Source organism: Hemiscyllium ocellatum, chromosome 7 (assembly GCF_020745735.1).
Source record: "Hemiscyllium ocellatum isolate sHemOce1 chromosome 7, sHemOce1.pat.X.cur, whole genome shotgun sequence".
NCBI classification, from domain to species: Eukaryota; Metazoa; Chordata; class Chondrichthyes; order Orectolobiformes; family Hemiscylliidae; genus Hemiscyllium; species Hemiscyllium ocellatum.
Window position 1 is genome coordinate 54,966,790 of NC_083407.1, and position 25,066 is coordinate 54,991,855.

The window sequence follows — 25,066 nt, forward strand, 5'->3', positions numbered from 1 at the left end:
TCAAGAAACTACAGGCTCAACCCTTTTTCATAAGGCAACTCCTTCATGCCAAGAATCAACCTGCTAGGTTCTTTCCCCGAGGTTTCACATGAGATGCAAGTTGCACGCAATAACTTCTCCAAACAATTCAAGTTTATTAAATCTTGTAAGAGCTAGGTGACTCCCTTTGACCACCACCACCACACACCCCACAGGCATGCAAGGTTGAGTCAAAGTGAGTCCCTGAATAAAAAAATATATAATCCCCTTTATACAGGTCAGTTGGCCATGCCCCCATGCTCTGACCATTCCCCGACAGTGACACGTCACTCAAGACAACCCCCAGTTACTCACAGTCACAAGTTACCCCAGGTACAATGACAGGATGAGATCATCCTCAGAGATAATGCAAATGCTAATGCCCTAATCCTGTGGAGTCATTATGCAGACAATTTCCAGACTGAGTGATCCCCCAAGACAATGCATGTGCGACATACCTTTGGCCAAAAAGCATTTTGGAATGGAAGAGAACGAACAATAGTTTAACTTGACAATAACAAGGGGGTGTAGTTGCAAATGACTGTATAATGGGGGTGGGGGTCATTCGCATTCTTCCCTGACTGTCGTCCCCACTCACTTCCAGAATGTTCACTCGGTGTAGTTTAACACTTTAAATGAAACATTAATGTGCAGAGAGATATTCCCATTTAACCTTTTAACATTACAAACCTCGTGAATATTCGGTGAACTAGTTCCAATGCATGTATATCTGGACACTGTGGTAGTATCCCTATCTCTGGCCCAGAAGGTCCAGGTGAAAGTCCCACCTGCCTCAGACGTATCTGAACTAGCCGATTAAAAATTATCAACCAATTCTCAGTACTCAGCATGCGTGGTATCCCCTATGCCTGTACAGAAGTAGCAAGCCTTCCCCATATTTCTACACTCCATCTCCTTAGAATAAAGACCAACATTTCACTTACCTTTTAATTTTGGTTAACTCTTTTGTTCTTTAAAATATGAATATAAACTGTCCTTTTTGTTAGTTCTGGTCAGTTTTCTCTCATACGTTTCCCCCATCACTAATATTTTGGTCATTCTTTCATCTTTTTCTATTCTGCCCAATCTTCTGACATGTCACCTACATTTCTTCAAATTTGATATGATCGTTGACATTTTTATTTAGTCAAACATGGATGATTGGTCCATCCCTAGGAGTGGTTTCTTTTTGAATGCACCTGTCTTTTCTGAAATATCCCCTTAAAATGTCTGCCGCTGCAATTCCATTAACCTATTCTTTAACCTAATTTACCAATTCAGTTTTGGCAGTTTCATGCCCTCAAAACTAGCCATTTTTAAAATTTAATTTTATTGTCTCAGACCCACCGCCTTTCCTTCAAAATGAATATAAAATTCAATTTCACTATGCCTAGGATACTGAATGCACCTTTGCTGACAAATCATTAATACATCTCATGACACAATATCAGGTCTCATATGCATCCTGATCTCTGGTCTTCTATAGAATAGGCAAGCATATATCTAAATACTTACGAAATACTGAGAGATTTTCTGCCTCTACCATATGACAGTGAGTGAAAGGGCCTTTTTGACACATCTCCTTTATATCTTTTGTCCCTTTCCTAAAGTCTACGCCCCGGTCATTGATCCTTCCAATAAAGGAGAAAATTTTCTTCCTGTCTACCCTATCTATTCTTCTCATAACTTTATATGTCTCAATCATGTCCCCTCTCAATCTCCTATGCTCCAAGGAAAATAGCCTCAGTCTGTCCAACTTCTCTTCATCAATAAACCTTTACAGCCAGACAGCATCTTGGTAAGTAACATCTGCACCTTCTCCAGTGTTATCACATCTACTCTACAATGAGGACTCCAGAACTGCACACAATACTGTTGCCCAACCAGTTCCAGCAAAACCTCCCTGACCTTAAACTCTGTGCCTCAATTATTAAAGGCAAGTAGATCATATATTGTCTTAACCACTTTTTCCACTTGTCCTGACACCTTAAAAGGAGCAGTGTACATATATACACCAAGGTCCCTTTGATCCTGTGCTTCCCAGAGGCCACTTGTTCATCATGTATTCCCTTTTCTGGTTTGTCCTGTCCAACTTAATCACCTCATTTATCTAAAGTGAATTCCACTTGCCACTGATTAGCCTGACCAGGCTTATTTACCACTTCACCAATTTTTCTATTATCTGTGAACATACTCATCATACCTACATTCAAATCTAAATCACTTACATAAACCATAAAACAGCAAGGGCCACAATGACCCCACTGGACACAGACTGCCAGTTAGAAAAACAAGCTTCAACCGTTACCCTCAGCTTCCTGCCATTCAACCAACTGTGGATGCAATTTGCCAAATTTACTTGGACTTTATGGGCTCTTACCTTTACTATCAGTCACCCACATGGGATCTTATTAAAAGCCTTGCTGATGTCTAAACAGATTGCCTCAAAAGCAATGACCGCATCTACACATCAGGTGACTTCTTCAAAAACATTCCTCTCCACATGGAGATCAATTCTATCCCTCAGAATTACTTCCAATGTATCCCCATCACCAAGGTTAGACTAACTGGCCCATAGTTTCCAGATTTCTCTCTTGGTCTCTTCTTGAATAATGGTATCACTGTGAATATCATCTGGCACCTCCCTTGTGGCAAACAGGGATTCAAAATTTCTGTAAGTGCCTCTGCTACTTTTCCCTTGTCTCTCTCAACTCTCTGGAACTCCCTACTTGCGGAACGTTTCAGGGAACACCTCTGGGACACCCAGACCAACCAACCCAACCACCCTGTGGCTCAACACTTCAACTCTCCCTCCCACTCCACCAAGGACATGCAGGTCCTTGGACTCCTCCATCGCCAGACCATAGCAACACGACGGCTGGAGAAAGAACGCCTCATCTTCCGCCTAGGAACCCTCCAACCACAAGGGATGAACTTAGATTTCTCCAGTTTCCTCATTTCCCCTACCCCCCTTGTCTCAGTCAAATCCTTCGATCTCAGCACCGCCTTCCTAACCTGCAGTCTTCTTCCTGACCTCTCCGTCCCCACTCCCACTCTGGCCTATCACCCTCACCTTGACCTCCTTCCACCTATCACATTTTCAATGCCCCTCCCCCAAGTACCTCCTCCTTACCTTTTATCTTAGCCTGCTGGACACACTTTCCTCATTCCTGAAGAAGGGCTCATGCCCAAAACATCGACTCTCCTGCTCCTTGGATGCTGCCTGACCTGCTGCGCTTTTCCAGCAACACATTTTCAGCTTGATCTCCAGCATCTGCAGTCCTCACTCAACTCCCTGGAATATATTTCAACCAGCCCTAGTGAATTATCTACTGTTAAGCCTGCCAGACCATTAAATCTCCTTTCTAGATTAAATTTCCTTAATTGTAACACAGACCTTTTCCCTGATCTCTATACCTGCATCATCCTACTCACTAGTAAACACCAACCCTAAGTATTCATTTAAAACCCTACCTACATCTTTTGGTTCCACATACAAATTATACTGTGGTCCTTAATGGGCACAACATTTTTCCCCCATTATCCTTTTATTTTAAATGTACCTGTAAAACTAAGGATTTTCCTTGATTTTTACCTGCCAACATCCTTCCATGTCCACTTTTAGCTCTCCGAAACATTTTAAGCTCCTTCTTGCACATTCTATACTCCGAAGGTTTCTGCTGTTTGAACCCACATTATCTGCTATAAGCCCTTCTTTTTCTATTCATCCATTGCTGTATATTCCTCGATACTAGTATTCACAGGATTTGACGGCCTCACCCTTTTTCTTTATTGCAATGTGTTGGCCCTCTACTCTCCCTATTTCCTTCTTGAATGGATCCCACTCCTGCGAGATGGATTAACAGCAAGTGTTTACTCAGAGTCTACTCTAACCAATTCATGTGACTTATTAAAAAATCAGCCTTTCCACCAGTTGAGAACTTAGATTTCAGACCCATCATTATCCTTTTTGAAACAGGCAGGACTCTTGAAAGGGCTTGACTGAGTAAACGCTGAGAGGATGTTTCCCCTCATGTTACAGTCTAGAAGCACAGAGTATAATCTCAGAATAAAGTAGTGCCAATTTAAGACTGAGGTGAGGATGAATTTCTTCTCTCAGAGGGTTGAGTGCCATTGGAACTCATTGCTACAGAGGAGTGGAGGCAGAGACCTTGTGTTTATTTAAGGCTGAGACAGCTAGATTCCTGATCAGTACAGGAAATCTAAGGTTCTGGGAAAACACAGGAAAGTGGATGAGAAATGACAAAGCAGGCTCGAGGGGCCAATTGGCCTAATCCTGTTCTATTGGGGTCACAACTTCATTTTCCAGTTTGCCCCCTTCTACTCTTGATTACTTTGTCTCTCAAAGGATCTAACTAATTCAATAAAAGCCAAGACTCGAATAGTTTCTGAAGAAGAGAATTCTACAGTCAACACCCCTCAAAACAATTTGCACCTCCATCTTAAAAGGAAGACCCCCCATACCTTTATAACTGTCTCCTAGTTCCAATCTCCATAGCAGAAGGAAACATCTTCCTTGTGTTCACCCAAACAAGTCATCTCCGCTATAGAATCCTCATTTAAATGAAACTGGATGGACCACCTGGCATCAACCTGAGCAACAGAAAAGACAGAACTACTTCTGCTGTAAAGTTCTCCTTACTAACAACTGGGGACTAGTGTCAAAATTGGGAGGGTTGCCTCAAAGACTAGTCAAGCAACAATATAAGGTATGAACCTGTGAGTACGAATACATCCGAGGCACCATCACCATCCCTGGCCATGTCTTGTCCCACCAGTAGGACAGAACCAGCAGCAGTGGTATGCATTCAGGAAGAAGTTGCTCTGGAAGTCCTCAGCATTAATTCCTGACTTCATGAAGTCACATGGCTTCAGATTAAACACAGGCAAGGGGAGATCCTGCTGGTTGCCACATACTGCCCTCCCTCCGCTGATACATCAGCACTGCTGATCGGGCTGGTCAGGTCCTTAAGGACACAGCTGCTAGCAAGTGCTGAGGGAACCAAGCTGAAAAACCATACCTGACTTCATCCTAACCAATCTGCCAGCTACAGATGCATCGCTAACACTAACCACCGCATAACTGCATAGTCCTTTAGGCACCCAAGTACTCCCTTCACATTGACAATGACCTCCATTGTGTTGCGAGATATTATCACTGTACTAAGTAGGACAGACTTCGAACAGAGCCAGCAGCTCAAGACTGGGCATCCATGAGGCACTATGGGCTATCAGAATTGTACTCCAGCACAATCTGCAACCTCACGGACTAGCATATCCCCTACTCAAATATTACCACCAAGCCAGGGAATCAACCCTGGTTCAATGGAGTGCAGGAGGGCTTGCCAGGAGCAAAACAGGTATACCTAAAAGTGAGGTATTAACCTGGTGAAACTTCCAAACACGACTACTTCTATGCCAAACAAGCAGCAAGAGATAGACAGAGCTAAGTAATCCTACAAACAACACATCAGACCTAAGATCTGCATTCCTGCTACATCCAGTCATGAATGGTGGTGGACAACAAAACAACTCATTGCAGTAAGGTTACTGTTTAGCAGGTCATCTGTGAAAGACTGGTCAAATGAAACTAGATAGAAGGCAATTCTTTTTGGGAATTCAAGATTTACAAGTTTACAATTTGCATAAAGTGGACACAGTATCCCTTTAACAAGTCCAATGTGTCTCATCAAGATATTAAACAAGTATGAATGACATCGGGGATAGGAATCGACAGGAAAAATGTCAACAGTGGTCTTAATACTATATTGCTAAAATGTTGCAGGATAAGAGATGATGGAAACTTTGAACTTGCAGATGCGGTTAATAATAAATGTGATCGGTTTTAAAAAAAAGATTACCATGACACCTAAGATGTTGCCTATTACAGTGTGGAAGCAAGAAATTCAGCCCACAAAGTCCACACCAACCATCTGAATAGCATTCCATTCAGACCCACCCATCCCATCCCTGTAACCCTGCAATTTCAATGGGTAATCCACCTAATTGGCACATCTTTTGGACCAGAGGAAGAAATCGAAGCACCCAGAGGAAACCCACACAGACACGGAGAGTACTTGCAAATTTCACACAGTCAATCACCTGAGTTTGGAATTGAACCCATGTCCTTGGCACTGACTGGCAGCAGTGCTAACCACAGCGCCCTCACAAGATACATTAATGTAATTAAAATGCAGCAAGAATCAAGCCTGTGATCAAATAGTGGGTGGGATGCTCTTCGATGTGGACTTAGTGGGCACAATGGCGTGCTTCTACACTGTAGGGATTCTATGATACATGTAGCTTAGTTGTACAGGACAGAAATAAGGAATGAGTGATCAGTGGTAAGAAACGATTCATTAGCTGGGCAAACAAGAAGGCATTTCTACTGCTGTAGATATGACCGCTAGGTGAGATGCTTCCTCCCTGGTGTCAGGATCAAGGATGTCATACAGCAGTTGTAGAACATTCTTCTTAGACAGGGTGAACAGCTAGAGCTTGCGATCTACATCAATATCATTAACGTAGTTTAGATGATGATTTGGTCCTGCAGACGAAATTTTTATGAATCTCTCCAAATTAACGGCAGGGTTTCAAAATAGGAATCTCCAGATTACTCTCATTGGCAGGTGCAAATCAGTACAGAAATAAATAAACAAGACAACTGCAGACTTGTCCAGAAAAATGGTGTGGGTGGGGAGGGGAGCTTGTGTTGCAGCCCAAAACAAGCTGGGATAATAATTAGAGGGCAAAGTTTTCAATTACAAGGCCAATAGAATAAGCAAAGAATAGAAGTCCTAATGACTTAGGTTTTAGTGGTTTCTAAGAAATTTAAAGATAAGTCGATAAAAGTACAAAATGGAAAGATTTGGAAAGTTGAAAATAATTTGGTGCATACACAGAGGTGCCAGATAGAAGTGAAACCCTCCTCATGCAAGGAGATATGCACAGCAAAAATGCTTCCTGATGGTACATCTAAGCAAAGTGGCACAGGGTTTTGCTAAGAAACTTGGTGATCTGAATCCAAAAGTGGACTCCCCTACAGCAGGGAAGATAAGTCTATTTAAGATATTCTTAGATATTTTTAGCAAAACTATTTCTTATAATGTAAATCATGTGAATTAAAAGATGCATTTTTACAATGGGAAAAAAAATTTCAAAATGAAATCACCGTAGGAAACTGGAAATATTAAAGGAAAACTGTAGAAATTAAATAAGAATATCTATTGTTTGAATAATGAATCAAGGGTGTGGTATTTCCCAGCTGGGTCCATCCTGCTGAAAGGGAATTGTATTCAGTTAAAAATGGTCTCAGCCACCCTTTATTGTATCTCAAGAAGAATCTAGCAGGCATGGTGATGATGTACACAATGTTTGGCTGCATTCGCTGATGCTGTGTAGTATGCATGCTATTCCCCATGAATTTGCATTAAATAACAGATGCAGCTGTGAACTTGAAGGAGGGAGGGATCAGACTGTCAGTTCAGATGGGTGGTCTAATCTCATCTCTCCCACTCCCCACCCAATCTTGTCCCAGATTGATCTGCCACCAGTCCCATCCAATTCCCATTTCAATGTCACATCTGTTCAATGCTCTGACCGATAAAGGAAAGCATACCAAATGCCTTCTTCACTATCTTGTCTACCTGCAACTTCACTTTCAAGGAATTATGAACCTGCACTCCAAGATCTCTTTATTCAGCAATACTCCACACAATCTTGTCATAAAGTGTCTAAATCCCACCCTCATTTTCCATTCCAAAATGAAGCACCTCATACTTATCTAAATTAAACTCTATCTGCCCCTCCTCATCCCATTGGCCCATCTGATCAAGATCCTGTTGTAATATGAGGTAACTTTTTTCGCTAACCACTACACCTCCAATTTTGATGTCATCTGCAAATTTACTAACTATACCTCTTAAGCTCACATCCAGATCATTTATAGAGATGATGAAAAGTGGTGGACCCAGCACCGATCCTTGTGGCACTCCACTGGTGTCCACCATCACCCTGTCAGTCTAGCCTACGGGAACTAAACAATGACAAAACATACTCCAGTTGAGAGATTTCTGTAACATATAAAACATTGAAGAAATTAAATCCAGATCAATATCACTTAAATTTTCAGCCTTGGGTGATTGAAGATATGAAGTTTGGCATCTTCAACAATGCTTCACACGCCACTGCTTCAGATAGATATTTGAAGACAACAGTACCCATCATGGCGAGAAACAATAAGAAATGTCCATTAGGTAGAAAAGCAAAGAAAATCAAAAAGGTAGTTAAAAGACCTCATCTGCTGAAACATTAGCACTAGTGGAAGCAATAGGTATGTATTTGTCTCAGTCTGATTTTCTTCAGGTTATCAGAATTGTTCTCTTTGGGAAAATGCTCATTTGATAAACGGCACTGCTGTAGGAAGAAAATCCTCCAATTAGTTTCTGAATAGCAAGCATCTGTTTTGTAAAACAGTTTAATTATTGGTAATTTGTTTATTTGGAAATCTCTTTTCTTCTCAAAGTAGTTTAGTGTTATGGTCCAGGAGGGGAAAGAAGATCGCTACCAAACTATTGTGCCCAAAACAGTGACTAATCTCATTTCATCGCCAGGTGAAGCAGCATTTTCCCGCGCTTCACTCAATATAGTTGATGTATTCCCTGCTCACAATGTGGTCTCCTTAACACTGGAGAGATAAAATGCAGACTGGTCGCCTGATTTGTGGAATACCCATATTCTGTCTGCAAAAATGACCCTGAGCTTCCAGTTGCCCGCCACCTCAAAACTCCACTACGTTCCCTGGCCAGCAGCTCTATCTTAGACTTGCTGCTGTGCCCCATAAAGCTCAACACAAGCTGGAAGAACAGCATTTCATTTTCTTAGGCTTGGGAACCCTTCAGTCTTCAATATGAAGAGCAATAACTTTAGGACATTATCATCTTCAGTGTTTTTCTCCCACCCCACACACCAGGCCTTGTCATCACATGGGCTGCTTTCGCCACCCCATTCTCATCCATTAATAACCCTCACTAGCAGCTTTTCTTTCTCCCTGGCTCACCATTATTAATTTCTTTGTCTGCCTAAGCACTGTTCTGTCCCTTTGGGCTTCATCTCCACTGATTGTTTACTTCCACTCCTGCCCAAATCTTCAGCATATAAACCAACCTTTTCCAAGCTATAATCAATTCTGAAGGGTCACTGGACCCAAAACATTCACACTACTTTCTCTCCACAGAAACTGCCAGCCATACTGAGTTTCTCCAGCTATTTCTGTTTTTGTTTCAGATTTTCAGCATCTGTAGTTCTTAATTTTTGTTGCCTGTTAGGGTCTTATGGCTCAGTAGGTCACCTTCCATTGTTTTAAACTTGAATGACTACAAAGCTAATTTCGGCATGATTTTTGTCCATTAACATCTGGAATCAGCCCACTGAACATGCTCAGAACTGCCCCCAATGCAAGAAAAAGAAAAAAGGAAACCAAAATCATACACTGTACACGAAATCAATCTCAATTATGGGCTGTACAGTTGTAGCAAAACTAATATAACATTCCATTTTCCCTTGTAATAAAGGCTACCATTCAACTTGATTTTGCCCTTGGGAAAAATGCCATCATGAGGTTTGGTTTCCAAATTATTTCCTCTATCCATAAGCTAACTTTATGTAATTTATGTATAGGGACACAAATTACCAATAATGTTCATTTCATTCTTCTGACCAAAGCAGTCAACTTTGCATTTTCTCCACACTGTATTTCATCTGCCAAAATTTTGCTTACACAGTTAATCTATTACAACCCTCTGCGGGCTACCTTCATAATTCACTTTCCTATCTAAACCTTCACTGTCAGCCCATTTGACGACAATACACTCTATCCTTTAATCAAAATCATTAATGTTTAATCTGGCACCATAATTGCACAGTACTTTCCCAGCTGCTGCTTAGTAGCACATGCATGCAGTTTAATGGGAATATTGGTCAAGGATTTTAATGTGTTGAATGGCTACAACCCAAGATATTTGGATAACAAAAGTTCAAACTATAATAATGAAAGGTTATTGTACCCATTTCCCCTCTGTAATGCATTTGTCATATAAATTCTACCCACCCTGTTGTAAGTTTTATATCTCCAGCTTGACCTCTCTCTGAACCAACACTAGTTCATTATTGTTTCTGGAGTAATATCCATAACTTGTTTGCTGTTTTTAATGTAGCAATGACCGTGCTTAAAAAGGCACTTCATTGGCTGTAAAGCATTTTGGGATGGCCAGAAGTACTAAAAGGCACTTCACAAATGTAACTTTTTATACATGTCCAATTTAATCTTCATAATTAATGTCATTGTTTCCTTCAATCACTAACACTGGAAGTTAATGCCACAATGTCACAGCTCTTATAAAAGCAAAGAAGAGGTTGACTGTACAATGCATGGGGCCTGTTCTGACATTCAGTTAGATCATAGGTGATCAATACCTTAGCACTACTTATCTAGCTTTGTTCCATACCCCTTGATAACGATTATTTGAAATAGCAAGGACCTACTGCAGTCTTGAAAGCTGAAATGAATCCAGCATCCATAGCCTTTGAGGGAATTATAGATTTTCACTATCCTAAGAAAAATGTTTCTTGATTGCATCATTAATATCAAAATTAAAGATTGTGCCCTCTGGTATATATGTTGTTTTTAACTAAGCATCATACGAACATATCAAGTAATATCAAGAGGTAAACATTATAAGCACTCAAATCCTCTACTTCTGAAAGCCAACATCCCATGCTATGCTATAAAAGGCCAAGAATAGGATTTATCATCTAGTGGTCTTAAAAGAATGCCATCCGTGCTCACCTGAATTCTCTTCACAATCAAGCGTGTATGTCCAGGCTAACCTGAACCAGGTATCAGACAGCACAGACCAGCAAAACCTTTAACAATCGTGAAAATAAAGTTATCAAGGGAAACAGACTAGTGCACATTTCTGTTATAAAATATAGTGTAAAGGAATGTCTGGGGCCTAAAGAAATAAGCGTACAGCATAAATACATTTGGATAGATTAATTAATCGTTAATTAGTCTCAATTGGCTACATAAATACTGAGAGCTGGTGTGCGCTTTTTGGTGTGTTTTTAAATGAAGTAAAGCTCTCACTAAAAAAAACGTGAAGTTGGATTCATGTTTAAATAGTTATCATCTAGTGTATAACAACTTTGAGCGAGTGGGCTCTTTATCAATCTGATCTTAAACCCTAAAACTGCTCCTTTTCGTTTGGATTTCACTTCTTTATCCCTTCGCAACTCACCCATCTCTTCATTCAGACACCTCCGCACACAGCGACATCTGGTATCAACAATGCTTTTGTTTTGTAGAGTAAGTATAAATCGCCCTATCTCACCTGTACAGATAACAACGCTAATAATATTTCTGTTCTGCTCTGAACTTGAGAATTCCAATTATCCCACTTTGACTTGACAGTGCCCCGTATAGACTTCTTTCCCAATACTTGTGGATATACCTCTTGCATTTCTTCTCTCCATCAATAGCATTTATTCCTTGAATAGAACATTGTTATGCAAATAACTAAAATGGTGAAAGGCATAATCTCCTAATGTCTTTTCATTACCATATTCAAGATTTTAATTCATATGTACAGACTTCTACTTTATTTTGCCATTTTCAAATCATCCAACCCACTAAACCCCATAAACTCACTACCACAGCTGCACCAAGATAATCTTCTAGTGTATAACAATGTCAAGCCAAATTGATCTCAACCCCAAAACTGCTCCCTTTTATTTAGGCTCCATTTTTTGTGCCCTTGCAACTCACATTTCACTACATCCAGATACAAAGCGTCCTCAGCTCCATACAATCCAGTTACAAATAAATCTAGGCGCTGCCAACAAAGCAAGTAAACATTTCCCGGGGGCAGGTGAAAGATAGTAGACAAATTATTGTTGGGTATGCGTACCTGTCTGTTGGTGTGCATTAGTGTGTGTGCCTGTGTGGTTCAGTGGTTGGACACCCAGGTTTAATTCTACCATTGGATGAATATCCGTATGAAGTTTGCAGATTTGCCTCGTGTTGTGTGGGTTTCCATTAATATGCTTCGGTTACCTCCCACAGTCCAAAGATGTGTAGGTTAGGTAGACTGGCCATGCTAAATTGCCCATAATGCCCACAAATGTGCAGGTTGGGTGCATTAGCCATGAGAAATGCAGGGTTACAAGGATAATGTAGGGAGGTAAGTGTGGTTGGGATGCTCTTCAAAAGGTCAGTTTGGAGTTCATGTGATATTAACGAGTTAATTTCATCTGCTGGTCTGCAGGAAATTGGAATCCCGAGGTGAGGGTGAGATGGCTCTGACTTAAAGATCAATGGTAAAAAAAATTACATCATCATCTCCTATGATTCAGAGCCACTTACATTGCCATTCAGAGCTATTTACATTATCATCTCCTATTCAAAAATCAATAAGAACACTATAGTTGGAATTTGACTACTTCCTTATAGTTGAAACAAAATTCACACCAGATCTGGCCATTCAAGGATGATTTGCATTACATTGTTTCTGGAGGTGAGGTGGTAACTGCATTGTGTCTTGAATGGCATGTGACTGTGAAGGAGTGACTGGGGGCTTGTCTTGTGAGCATTACTGACTGTGACGTAAAGATTTTGTATAAAGGAAGAACTGTTTCCTTTGTTCAGGGTGACCTCGAAACACTCTTCTCCATGCTTGTGAAGTGTGTTAAGAGTTTCTCCACAGCTTGAACTGTATTTGCTTAATAGAATTTGGTTGTTGCTCACAGAAGTTAGCGTACTGCAGTTGCATCAAGTGTGTAAGAATCTAAGACAAAAAGAACTCAACATTAATGCACCAAACAGCCTGCTTCCATACTGCTGGGATCCTATGATTACTAAGCATGGGATCTAAATGCTTTGCAGGGAAACTCCAAAGAATTTATGGGCTGAATAGCCTCTTTTCTGCTGTTAGTGAGCATGCCTATAAAAATACGGTAAATACATTAAGTTTTTTCACTTCAGGAGTCAGCTGCAATTGTCTCTCACCTTTTGGATGGCAAATTGCATTGAGCATGATTATTTTGATTGCCAAAACGAAAACAAAAAGTTAAATGATGAAGGCTCCTGGGAACTGGTTTACAGAGAAGAGGATATTCAAGTTTGGGAGAAGTCATTTACATAAATGATTTGGATGTGAGCATAAGAGAAATACAGTTAGTAAGTTTGCAGATGACACCAAAATTGGAGGTGTAGTGGACAGTGAAGAGGGTTCCCTCTGATTACAGCAGGATCTGGACCAGATGGGCCAACGGGCTGAGAAGTGGCAGATGGAGTTTAATTCAGATAAATGCGAGGTACTGCATTTTGGGAAAGCAAATCTTAGCAGGACTTCTACACTTAATGGTAAGGTCTTAGGGAGTGTTACTGAACAAAGAGACCTTGGAGTACAGGTTCATAGCTCCTTGAAAGTGGAGTCGCAGGTAGATAGGATAGTGAAGAAGGCGTTCGATATGCTTTCTTTTGTTGGTCAGAGTATTGAGTACAGGACTTGGGAGGTCATGTTGTGGCTGTACAGGACATTGGTTAGGCCAACTGTTGGAATATTGCATGCAATTCTGGTCTCCTTCCTATCGGAAAGATGTTGTGAAACTTGAATGGGTTCAGAATTGATTTACAAGAAAGTTGCTAGGGTTGGAGGATTTGAGCAATAGGTAGAGGCTGTTTTCCCTGGAGCATTGGAGGCTTTATAGGGCTTTACAAAATCATGAGGGGCATGGATAGGATAAATAGACAAAGTCTTTTCCCTGGAATCGGGGAGTCCAGAACTAGAGGGCATTGGTTTAGGATGAGAGGGGAAAGATATAAAAAAGACCTGAGCAGCAACTTTTTCACGCAGAGGGTCGTACATGTGTGGAATGAGCTGCCAAAGGAAGTGGTGGAGGCTGGTACAATTGCAACATTTAAGAGGCATTTGGATGGGTATATGAATAGGAAGAGTTTAGAGGGCTATGGGCCGGGTGCTGGCAGGTGGGACTCTCTATGACTCTAAGTCCTCAGAATGAATGCCTAGTTGACCGAACTGTATTTCTGAAACCAATTCTTGCCTAAGCAAAAAATAGCTGTTCATATACTTAATGACTGTATATGCTGCTCGAATTTAATATTCAACATGAGTATTTGAGCAATGGGAACAAGGTTAAAATGATGAGAAGGTTTCCTGGCACGTGATGCAAATTAGGCTGACAGCTAAGGAAAGAGACGTGACAATAAAGTATGAATAGAGGAAGTTGCAGAGCATCGAGCCTGCCACCCATGAATATGTCACATTTAAACAATGGTCAGTGGAGGAATCCAAACAAGTTAGCAGTCAGATGGAAGGAGGTAAACCTCACAGCAAGTGACAGCTCAGTTAAAAAGCTTAAAGATCACAAAAGTTAAAGATGATCCAGGAGGGAGCTTGTAGAACTCGAAGGTTGCATTTCAACAAATCATAGGCAAGTGGAATAGCTTTGGTGCAAGAAACTAGCGCTCAGAAAATTGTATTTTAAGATGCATATAGAAATGTCGAGGGTATGAAGGGGAGCAGTTAGGGTAAAAATTTGCAAGTGAATAATTTTAATATTCAGAAAGTGAGTAAACATACAGGACTTCAATATTGAGCAAGTCCTTGTTTAAAATGCTCCTAATTAACATTATTTTGTCTCAAAATTAACAGGTAGCAGGGTGTGTAATTAACACCTTAATTTCAATATTTTTCTTACACGACCAAATTGCTGCCTTTCCCACTCCTAGTTGCAGTCTTTCTACATTTTTACTATCCATGGATATTTTTTTAAAAAAACTTTCAAACCTGTTCCTGCTCTGCTCTTATCTCAAGCACTTACTACACAAATAGTCAGGACAGGGAAGCAGTGAGCGACAGCATTTAAATAGATTGTAAAAACCCCAGCCCTTATTAATCACATCCCATTAGATGTAACAAGTTTAATATTCAATTAGTTGATCACTAAGCTGAAGGATTTTCTCTTTCTTATTAACTGGGGTATGAACATTAAGTGACTGACTTACATCGAGTCATTTTTTTAAAAAATGAATCCTGAGATACAGATGTTCTTCAATGAACAAAGTACTTTTGAAGTGTGGTCATGACTGCATAGTTCTGTAGGAAAGTGCAACCACAATCAATTAGCAAATGGCAAGGTTTCAGATTGCTACAATTGATAAGTCGGTAAAAACAATGACTGCAGATGCTGGAAACCAGATTCCAGATTAGTGATGCAGGAAGAGCACAGCAGTTCAGGCAGCATCCAAGAAGCAGCGAAATCGACGTTTTCATCCCTTCATCAGGAATACTTTATGAAGGGCTTTTGCCCAAAACGTCGATTTCACTGCTTCTTGGATGCTGCCTGAACTGCTGTGCTCTTCCAGCACTACTAATCTGGAATACAATTGATAAGTACTCTGCGTTAATAATGTTGGGTAAATTGCTCTTTATTTAGATTTATAAACTATGCTGTCATTTTATTTCATTACTATATACTATAGTGACTAATATATAACTACAAGTAATAGTAACTCAAACTATTTGGAGTATATGGGTTACTGCCCTTAAACTAATGGGACAATTTTCTGCATGGCAATGCAAATCTCTCATTATCGCTTACACTGAATCATCTTACAAATAGATATGGGTGAGAAGCTAGAAGTATCAGTGAACAAGCTTAAATTTTTGCTTTTCAGGAATTCCACACAGGAATGCTGATTTAAAAACCAGAACGAGAAGTTTAAACATGAAACATTGCAGTGAAATTGACTCAGTGCAGGTAACACCACGTTATAGTCTAACAGATTTATTTGGAAGTACAAACTTTTATAATGCTGGTCCTTTGTCAGGTAGCTCAACGTAGCAAGTTACCTGATAGAGCAGCGCTCCGAAAGCTTGTACTTCCAAATAAACCTGTTGGATTTTAAACTTTGACCACCCCAATTCAACACCGGCATCTCCACATCAATGCAGGTAGTAATAGCAGAGCAATGGACAAGTGGGATTGAGTGTAGAAAGAGATTTGGTCAGCTTAGTTTTGAATTAATTTTTTAGGATGGCAAAGAAGTCGGCCAGTTCAGCACTGAGATAAACATTAGTGGAAATGACAAAAGGACTGAAGATTAAACTGCAATATACCAGGACATGCATCAGGCTTTGTTAGTTCTCAGAGTGAAGACAGCACTGCAAGGCCTAAATCAATTACTCATTACCAGTTTCCCAGACAAGTGTATTCTCAATAAAGCATTGACTATCCTCCAGGATAGTGTTCCCAGAATGGACAGGAATATTGTAAGATATGGATCAATGGCAACAGAGAATCTAATTCCAGGTCAGAATAAGGCCAAAAATCACATGACACCAGGTTATAGTCCAATGTGTTCATTTGAAAACACAAGCTTTCAGAGCATTCTCCTTCATCAGGTGCCAAAAGCTATCGTTTTCAAATAAACCCATTGGACTATAATCTGGTGTAATGTGATTTTGATCTTGTCCAACCCAGTCCAACATCGGCACCTCCACATCGGGTCAGAAGACTGTGTGACTGGTGTGATTGCAATCAAAAGCTGAACTTCAAGCCAAACTGGACAGACAGGAAACAAACAACCTAACTCACCCTGAGAAGCTGACGGAAAAGATATGGTCTGTGGCAGAGACAAAGCCAATGCTCATGTTAATAGGAAAAATTAAGACCCATCAAACATGTGACATCAAGCAAGTTATTCAACAAAGTAGAGGTAGTCAAGGTATATGCCACTGATACCACATATGATTGTTTGTAGTCACAATATCATATAAAAGAAAAGCACATAGCTGAAGGCTGCAGGGATACCTTCCTATATTCCAGGAGGTGACAATGTAGAATGAGAGGCCATCACTGAAAATGCTGTGGCTATAATTTCACAATTTAGAATGGAATCATTTGGAAATTCACACAGTTGGTGAATCCAAATAAGATGTGGGGGGAAAAAGTGTGGCCTTATCAAAGCTGCAGAGAGGAAAAACAGGAATAGTGCACCAGTTATAAATTTGGTGCCAAAATAATTAAGAGAACAGAATAGCTTTTAGATTTTAGGACAGGCAAACATAATTGCAAAAGTCTTTTTAAGTCCTATATATTTTGCATTCACCTTTCAATTTATTTTGAAAACGGTCACAATGAACTATGTTCTTCACATAGGTGTATTTGTGATATAAGAGTTAATCAAATGATAACATCTGATAGAAAAGTTACATATGGTAACACCTATCTCCCATATAATAAGTATTATGGAAAGATGAATAGTATACAAATAGTCGCATGTCTGATGCAGAAATATAATCATGATCATTGCAGGAAGATCAGAGAGCAAGTAAAGAAGTAATAGCAGAGAGAGTAGCACTAAATAAAGAGGAACCCAGAAGTTTATAAACAGACATATGCAAAATAAACTAGTAGTAAAATAATGGATTAGAGATCTAACAAAGTAAAACAGAGACCATGGCTAAGGTGCCGTAGTTCGACCAGCACCACCACCATCTGTTCCTCAGTTACATCGATGACCGTATCGGCACCACCTTGTGCTCCCAAGAGGAGGGTGAACAGTTCATCAATTTTATCAACACCTTCCATCCCAACCTCAAATTCAACTGGACCGTCGCAGACACCTCCCTCCTCTTCCTGGACCTCTCCATGACCATCTCCGGCGATGAACTAACCACAGTTATCCACTACAAGCCCACCAACTCCCATAGCTACCTAGACTACACCTCCTCCCAGCCTACCTCCTGTAAAAACACCATCCCTTACTCCCAAATCATCTGCCTCTGCTGTATCTGTCCCCAAGATGACCAATTCCACCTCAGAGTCCCAGATGGTCTTTTTCCACAATCGCACCTTCCCTTCCCATGGGATCGATGATGACCTCTAACGTATCTCCTCCACTTCACGCACCACCACCCTTGAACCCCACCAACCTCCGCATACAACACCACTTCCACCACCTCCCAAGATATGTTTCCCTCCGCAACCCTATCAACATTCCAAAAAGACTCCCTCGTCAGGTTCACACCCACCCAACCCCATTCCTGGCACCTTTCCCTGCCACCACAAGTAGTGCAAACCTGTGCCCACACCTCACCCCTCACCTCCGTCCAAGGCCCCAAGGGATCTTTCCACATCCATCAGAGATATACTTCCATCCCCACACCTATCAGCTTTCCAAAAAGATCATTCCCTCCACGACTCGCTCACCAGGTCCACACCAGCTCCCCACCCAATGTCATCTACTTTATTCGTTGCACCCGGTATGGTCTCCTCTACATCAGGGAGACAGGATGCCTCCTTGCAGATCATTTCAGAGAACATTTCTGGGACACCCGCACCCACCAACCCCAACGTCCCGTCGCTGAACACTTCAACCCCCCCTTTCACTCCATCTCGGTCCTGGGCCTCCTCCACCGCTAAACCATTACCATCCGACACCTGAAGGATGAACGCCTCCTATTCTGCCTTGGGATCCTGCAGCCACATGGGATAAATGTGGATTTTAACAGCTTCCTCATATCCCTCCTCTCACATTATCCCAGTCCCAAGCCTTCAACTCAGCATCCCTCTCCAGACCTGTCCATCACTCCCCCTCTAATCTATCACCTTCTTCCTCACCTTCATCCACCTACTGCTTTCTCAGCTACCTTCCACCCGATCTCACCTCCATTTACTTCTCAACCCCGACCCACAAGCCTCATTCCTGATGAAGAGCATGTGCCCAAAAACATTGATTCTCCTGCTCCTCGGTTGCTGCCTGACCTGCTGTGCTCTTCCAGCAACATGTTCTCAACTCTTCTCCAGCATCTGCAATCCTTATTTTCTCCTAAGGTGCTCTAACACAACTTTGAATCTGTCTTTTCTTAGATGTTGTCAACGTCAGATAATGGCTTAAAACAAAAGTGTATTAGAAAGGTCGATAAAACATGGAGGTGAAATGGCACAGCAGGTCAGGCAGCATCCAAGGAGCAGGAAAGTCGACATCTTGATGAACAGCCCCAATCCAAAATGTCGACTTTCCTGCTCTTCTGATGCTGTCTGGCCTGCTGTGCCTTTCCAGTTCCACATTCTATTGACTTCCAGCATCTCCAGTCCTTACTATCTTCAGTATTAGAGAAGTTGTTACAAAAGTTGATAAGTCACCAGGATTAGATGATATGCAGCTGAGCAGAGGGAAGTAGGCAAGCAAATTAGAGACACTGGCCAAAACCATCCAACCTGCCTTGTATATGGATAATGTCAGAGGAACTGCAAATGTTATATGCACATTCAAAAAAAAAGGGTGCAAGGATAAACCAAACCAGCCAGTTTATTCTCAGTGTGGGAAAGCTTTTAAAATACAATTATTCAGGGCAAACTTAAGTTACTTGAATAAGTGTGAATCAGAGTCATATAGATCCTTTAGAAAAACTTGTCCGCGCTGACCATACATTCCAATTGACCTAGCCCTGTTTGCTAGCATTTGGCCCAGATCTCTCTAATTCCTTCCTATGCATATACCCATCCAGGTGCTTTTCAAATCTTACAATTGTACAACCTCCACCACTTTCTCTGGCAGCTCATTCCATACATGCAGATTCCTTGTGTGAAAAAGTTACCCCTTAAGTCCTCTAAGTCTTAACTCCTTTCATTTGAAAACAATTTCCTCTAGTTTTGGACTCCCCTACCTGAGGAAAAACTATCACCCTGATAGTTTTTCTCTCTAAGGTCACCTTCAGCCTCCAACGCTCCAGGGGAAAAAACCCAACCTATTCAATCTCTCCCTTTAACTCAAACCCTCCAGTCACAGCAACATCCTTGTAAATTTTTTCCGCACCCTACTCAAGTTTAACAATATCTTTCCTATATAAGGATGATCAGAATTGTGCAGTATTCGAGAAGTGGCCTCACCAACATCTTGTACAAGTACAACGTGATATCACAACTCCGATAGTCAACATTCTGACCAACGAAGGCAAGCATGGCAAACACCTTGTTCACCACTCTCAGTACCTGTGACTCTACTTTCAAAAGTCAATGAACTTGTACCCCTAGGTCTCGTTGCTCGGCCATCCTCTGCAGAGCCCTACTATTAGCTGTGTGAGTCCTGCACTGATTTGCCTTACCAAATTGCAACATCTAACGTCGACCTAAATTAAACTCCATCTGCCACTCCTTGGTCCATTGGCTTATTTGATTGAAGTCCTGTTGTATTAAGGTACCCTTCTTCACAGTCCACGGCACAACCTATTTTAGTGTCATTGCAAACTTACTAATCATTCCACCTATATTCATACCCAAATCATTTACATAAATGACAAAAAGCAGTTGACCCAGAACAAATCCTTGTGGCACACAACTGGTCACAGGCCTCCAGCCCAAAAACCAACTCTCTACTACCACCCTTTGTCTCCTACCTTCAAGCTAAATTTGAATCCAATCGGTTATCTCCCTCAGATCCCATGTGATCTAACCTTACCAGCCAGTCTATCATGCAGAACCTTACCAAATACTTTGAAGTCCATATAGGTGTCTTCTGCTTTCAATCTTCTTTGTCAACTCTTAAAAAAATGAAGACACTATTTCCCATGCACAAAATCAGGTTGACTATTCGTAATCAGTCCCTGTCTTTCCAGTTGCATGTAAATCTCGTCCCTCAGAAGCCTCTCCAACAAGTTACCCACCAATAACAATAGGCTCACCAGTCTGTAGTTCCTGGGATTTTCCTTACAACCTTTCCTAAAAGAACAGCATCACATTAGCCAACCTCGAGTGTTCCAGTATCATACCATATCCCAGCCCAGCATCTCTCCCCAGCTTCCCACAAAGCTCTGGAGAAAACCTGATCAGATCTCAGGGATTTATCTACCATTGTGTTTTCAGATTCCCAGCACGTCCTATTCTGTAACATTAACTCTTTTCAAAAGATCGCTATTTATTTCCCCAAGTCCCCTAGCTTACATGCCCTTCTCCACATTAATGAAAGTCAGCAGGGATTTATTAAAGACAGAAAACGTTCAACTAACTTTACCGAGTTTTGAGAAGATTTGTAGCTCAGGTTGAGGTTCTGGATGTAGGTTTGCTCACTGAGCTGCGAGGTTCATTTTCAGACGTTTCATCACCATACTAGGTAACATCATCAGTGAGCCTCCGGATGAAGCACTGGTGGCATGGCCCACTTTCTATTTATGTGTTCGGGTTCACTTGGGCTGGTGATGTCATTTCCTGTGGTGCCATCATTTCCTGTTCTTTTTCTCAGAAGGTGGTAAATGGTAGTATTTGTTTTCCTGTAGACACTGGTTTGAAGTTCCTTATTGGCTGTTTGCTCTACTGCAACATGTAGGAATGGCAATTTGTTGTTCAAAGTTAAAAGTGACAACACAAGGTTATAGTCCAACAGATTTAATTGGAAGCACACTAGCTTTTGGAGCGAATCTTTCATTAGGTGATAGTGGAGGGCTCAATCCTAACACAGAATTTATAGCAAAAATTTATAGTGATGTAACTGAAATTATACACAGAAAAATTGATTGTCTGTTAAGCCTTTCATCTGTTAGAATACAGTGATAGTTTTATTTCTTTCATGTGTAAATCACATGTGAGCCCTCCACTATCACCTGACGAAGGAGCGTCGCTCCGAAAGCTAGTGTGCTTCCAATTAAACCTGTTGGACTATAACCTGGTGTTGTGTGACTTTTAACTTTGTACACCCCAATACAACAACCGGCATCTCCAAATCAATTTGTTGTTGTTTTCCTCCTCATCAATAATACCCTTACTGGCATAAAATTCACCAAAGAGGAGGAAAGCAACAACAAACTGCCACTCCTAGATGTCACAGTAGAACAAAAAGCCAATGGGGAACTTCAACACATTCTGACCAAATACTCAACTGCAGAAGCAATCATCCCAACACCCACAAATGAAGCTGCATTGGAACATTATTTCAATGAGCCACACTCACTGCAGCACAGAGGAACTACGCAGAGCAGAGGAAAATCATCTATACCGTGTATTCAAAAAGAACTGGGACCCAATGAACACAGTCCACCGATTTCTCAGCAACAAACCCAAACAAGCAGACAAAACACATCCAGAAACCCTTGTCACTATCCCCTACATCAAAGACTATTCGGAATTGACTGCCAGACTACTCAGACATCTTGGCATTATGATAGCCCACAAACCCACCAACGCACTAAAACAGCAGCTAATGAACTTGAAAAACCCTATACAGACAACAAGCAAAACTAATGTCATTTACAAAATACCTTGCAAGAACTGTAACAAACACTACATTCGACAAACGGGCAGAAAACTAGACATCAGGATATATGAACATCAACTAGCCACAGTAAGACATGGCCCATTCTCAAGTATCCTTACGTATGGATTGAAAAGGACACCAGTTCAACTGGAACAACACATCCATCCTAGAACAAGCCAAACTGATGCACGCATGAGAATTCCTAGAAACATGGCATTCCAAACGGAACTGTGTCAATAAACACATGGACTTGAATCCCATTTACCACCCCCTAAGAAAAACAGGAAATTATGTCATCATACGATATGACATCACCAACCCAAGGAAACCTAAACACAAATAAAAAACTGGCCATGCCATCAGTGCTTCATCCGAGGCTGAGTGATTATGGTGACAAAATGCCTGAAAACAAACCTTGCAGCTCAACGAGCAAACCTACTTTAGTGATATTTTAAAATAAATGTAGCACAGGAAATCAATGAAAGTAATACTATGTACTGGAATCTGTTATTAGACCATTACTTTTCTTTACATATTGACTTGGACACAATTTCAAAATTTACTAATCACAAAACTTCAGAATGGTCTGAATGAAGATCAATGAACTTGAAACCTCAACTTTGCTTTCTCTGCACGAATGCCCCCAGATCTGCTGATTTTCTCCAGCAATTTCTATTTTCATTCCAAATAATCTAATTCCGTACCATAACCATTCTATGATCTGAATAATTTTCAACAGCGGGTTCTTGCTTCGTAATATTAAATTAAGACGATCAAGATGTAATCGATTCTGAATAAGTGAAGTAAGAAATGTAATTTTTTTTATAAATGCAATCGGTTCTGAAAAAGTGAAATAAGAAAGAATTAACGATGAAACAAAATACTCCCAAAACAGAGCTGTTGAAATGAGTGGGATCGTCTGTTTCACACCCGTCCGCCAACAGCCACATCAAACAAAACTTGTTCATTTCGCGGTCAGGGCGTTCCCATTGCATCAGGAACAAGTCCTCGCATTTCCAGTTCTTTGCCAGTCCGCACCCTACCGTCCCCAACTGGTGACATGAGAACCAGAGCTTTCTCCTCTTCCCCACCCAAAAAAAAATACAGCATGGCAACCTCAGTAGAGCCGGCTCTGCGTACAACCCGCACTCCCGTCCGCCACTCAACTTTTCCAGAACTTTCCTACAATTCAATCCGTGCCGCTGCGGTAATGGGATCTCAGCTCGATACGGTCAGACAGCAGTTCCAACTCACCGACATTAATCGTTCCAGCTCATTATCGTCTCCGAAAACAAAATCGCGGCACGGGGGGGGGGGGGGAGAGGGGGAATTCCAGCCGATTTCAAGGCAACTTAGGAAGAAGCTCTCAAGCAACCATGGCACTCACACCTCGGCTCAAAGTTTAAAACTTACCGATTGTCGACGGAACTTTGCCGAGTCACAGCCGCACTGGGAATGGCCACTGTCCGTTCGCCGCCTTTGACTGCACTGCAAATAACCACCGTCACGCCTTGGGCCACACTAGGAATAACCGTCGTCCGCCCGTGCTCGGTCCTCACCGTCCGTCCGCCAGCCGCCCGCTCGCTCTCGCGCCCCCCTCCAATGAGGTCATTGGAAGAAACTCCAGCGTCAACACGCTAGACCCGCCCTCCCCTATCGCCATTGGTTAATGCGCACAGCCTGCCGACTTTCCCTGAGCGAATAATTGGTCTACAAGGCATCAATCATTCCTCTCTCCCCCCGCCCAAATCAGAGGAATTATTAAACAAAATATTAAACAAACCAAGAATGTGCTGAGATCAGAGGTGAATTAACAAGAATAGTAGGAGTAGTGGGAAACAAAGTAACGCTTAACCCTTACACAATTACAATTAATTTTCATTAATTAAATAACAAGGAGTAGGTAATAAAGGCCATAATTTGAAACTAAGCCTGGGGTGAGGTACAAACAGGAGCTCCACAAATCTTTAAGCAGTATCATTACTTTAGGACAGTTGCCTCCAGTATCCATAGGACAGCTGTCTCAAAATTTGTATGTCCTTTTCAAACCTGTCACTATCCTCCACGGATAGGCTAGCAGAAGAAGCAGACATCCTGGAAGTTGCAATCTCATGCAAAAGCGTGTGAAGTGATAGTTTTATGGAAGGAAAAACGGAGCAGTTGAAAATGATGTGTCGGAAAGACCTTTAATAGCAGAGACCAATAACATATGTACTCAAGGCCTCGCAGATGGTAGGGCAGGTTGAGGAAGCAGTACTAAAGCAATAAAGTTATGGTGAGACTAAAAAAATGTATGGTCAAATCTTTGCACACTTTCGGAGGGATGTGAAAAAACAGGAGGTGCAGAAAAGATCTGAAAAACGTTCATAAGAGACTTCAGTTATGAGGAAACATTGGAGAAACTGGGGTTGTTTACCTGAAGAGAAATACTGAAAGGAAATTTGATAGAGATGCTCAGAAGTTTGGGGGCTTTAGACAGAGACAGGGAGAAACCATTTCCATCAGATACAAGAAGCAGAGGAGACAAAAGAAACACGGCAGGGTGAAGATTGTTATGCAGTTAGCGGTTAGCTCTGGAATGCGCTGCCGAAGAATGTGCTGGCAGAATATTCAATTATGGTTTTCAAAAAGGGTATTAGATAATTCTGAAAATATTTACAGGTCTATATAGAAATTGGAGTGCAGCTAGCAAAA

General features: G+C 41.3%; 1 protein-coding gene across 3 annotated transcripts in view; it reads right to left on the reverse strand.

The window, feature by feature from the left end:
* Window positions 1-23,962, reverse strand: part of LOC132817089 (protein TANC1-like) — a 250,421-nt gene extending 226,459 nt beyond the window's left edge. For 2 of the 3 annotated variants that reach the window (XM_060827216.1, XM_060827215.1), the window contains exon 1: window positions 23,786-23,962. The gene's annotated coding sequence lies outside the window, so the exon portion shown is untranslated. The remainder of the gene's footprint in view (window positions 1-23,785) is intronic. The other variant, XM_060827218.1, reaches the window with a different exon arrangement.
* Between the last annotated feature and the right edge of the window lie 1,104 nt (window positions 23,963-25,066).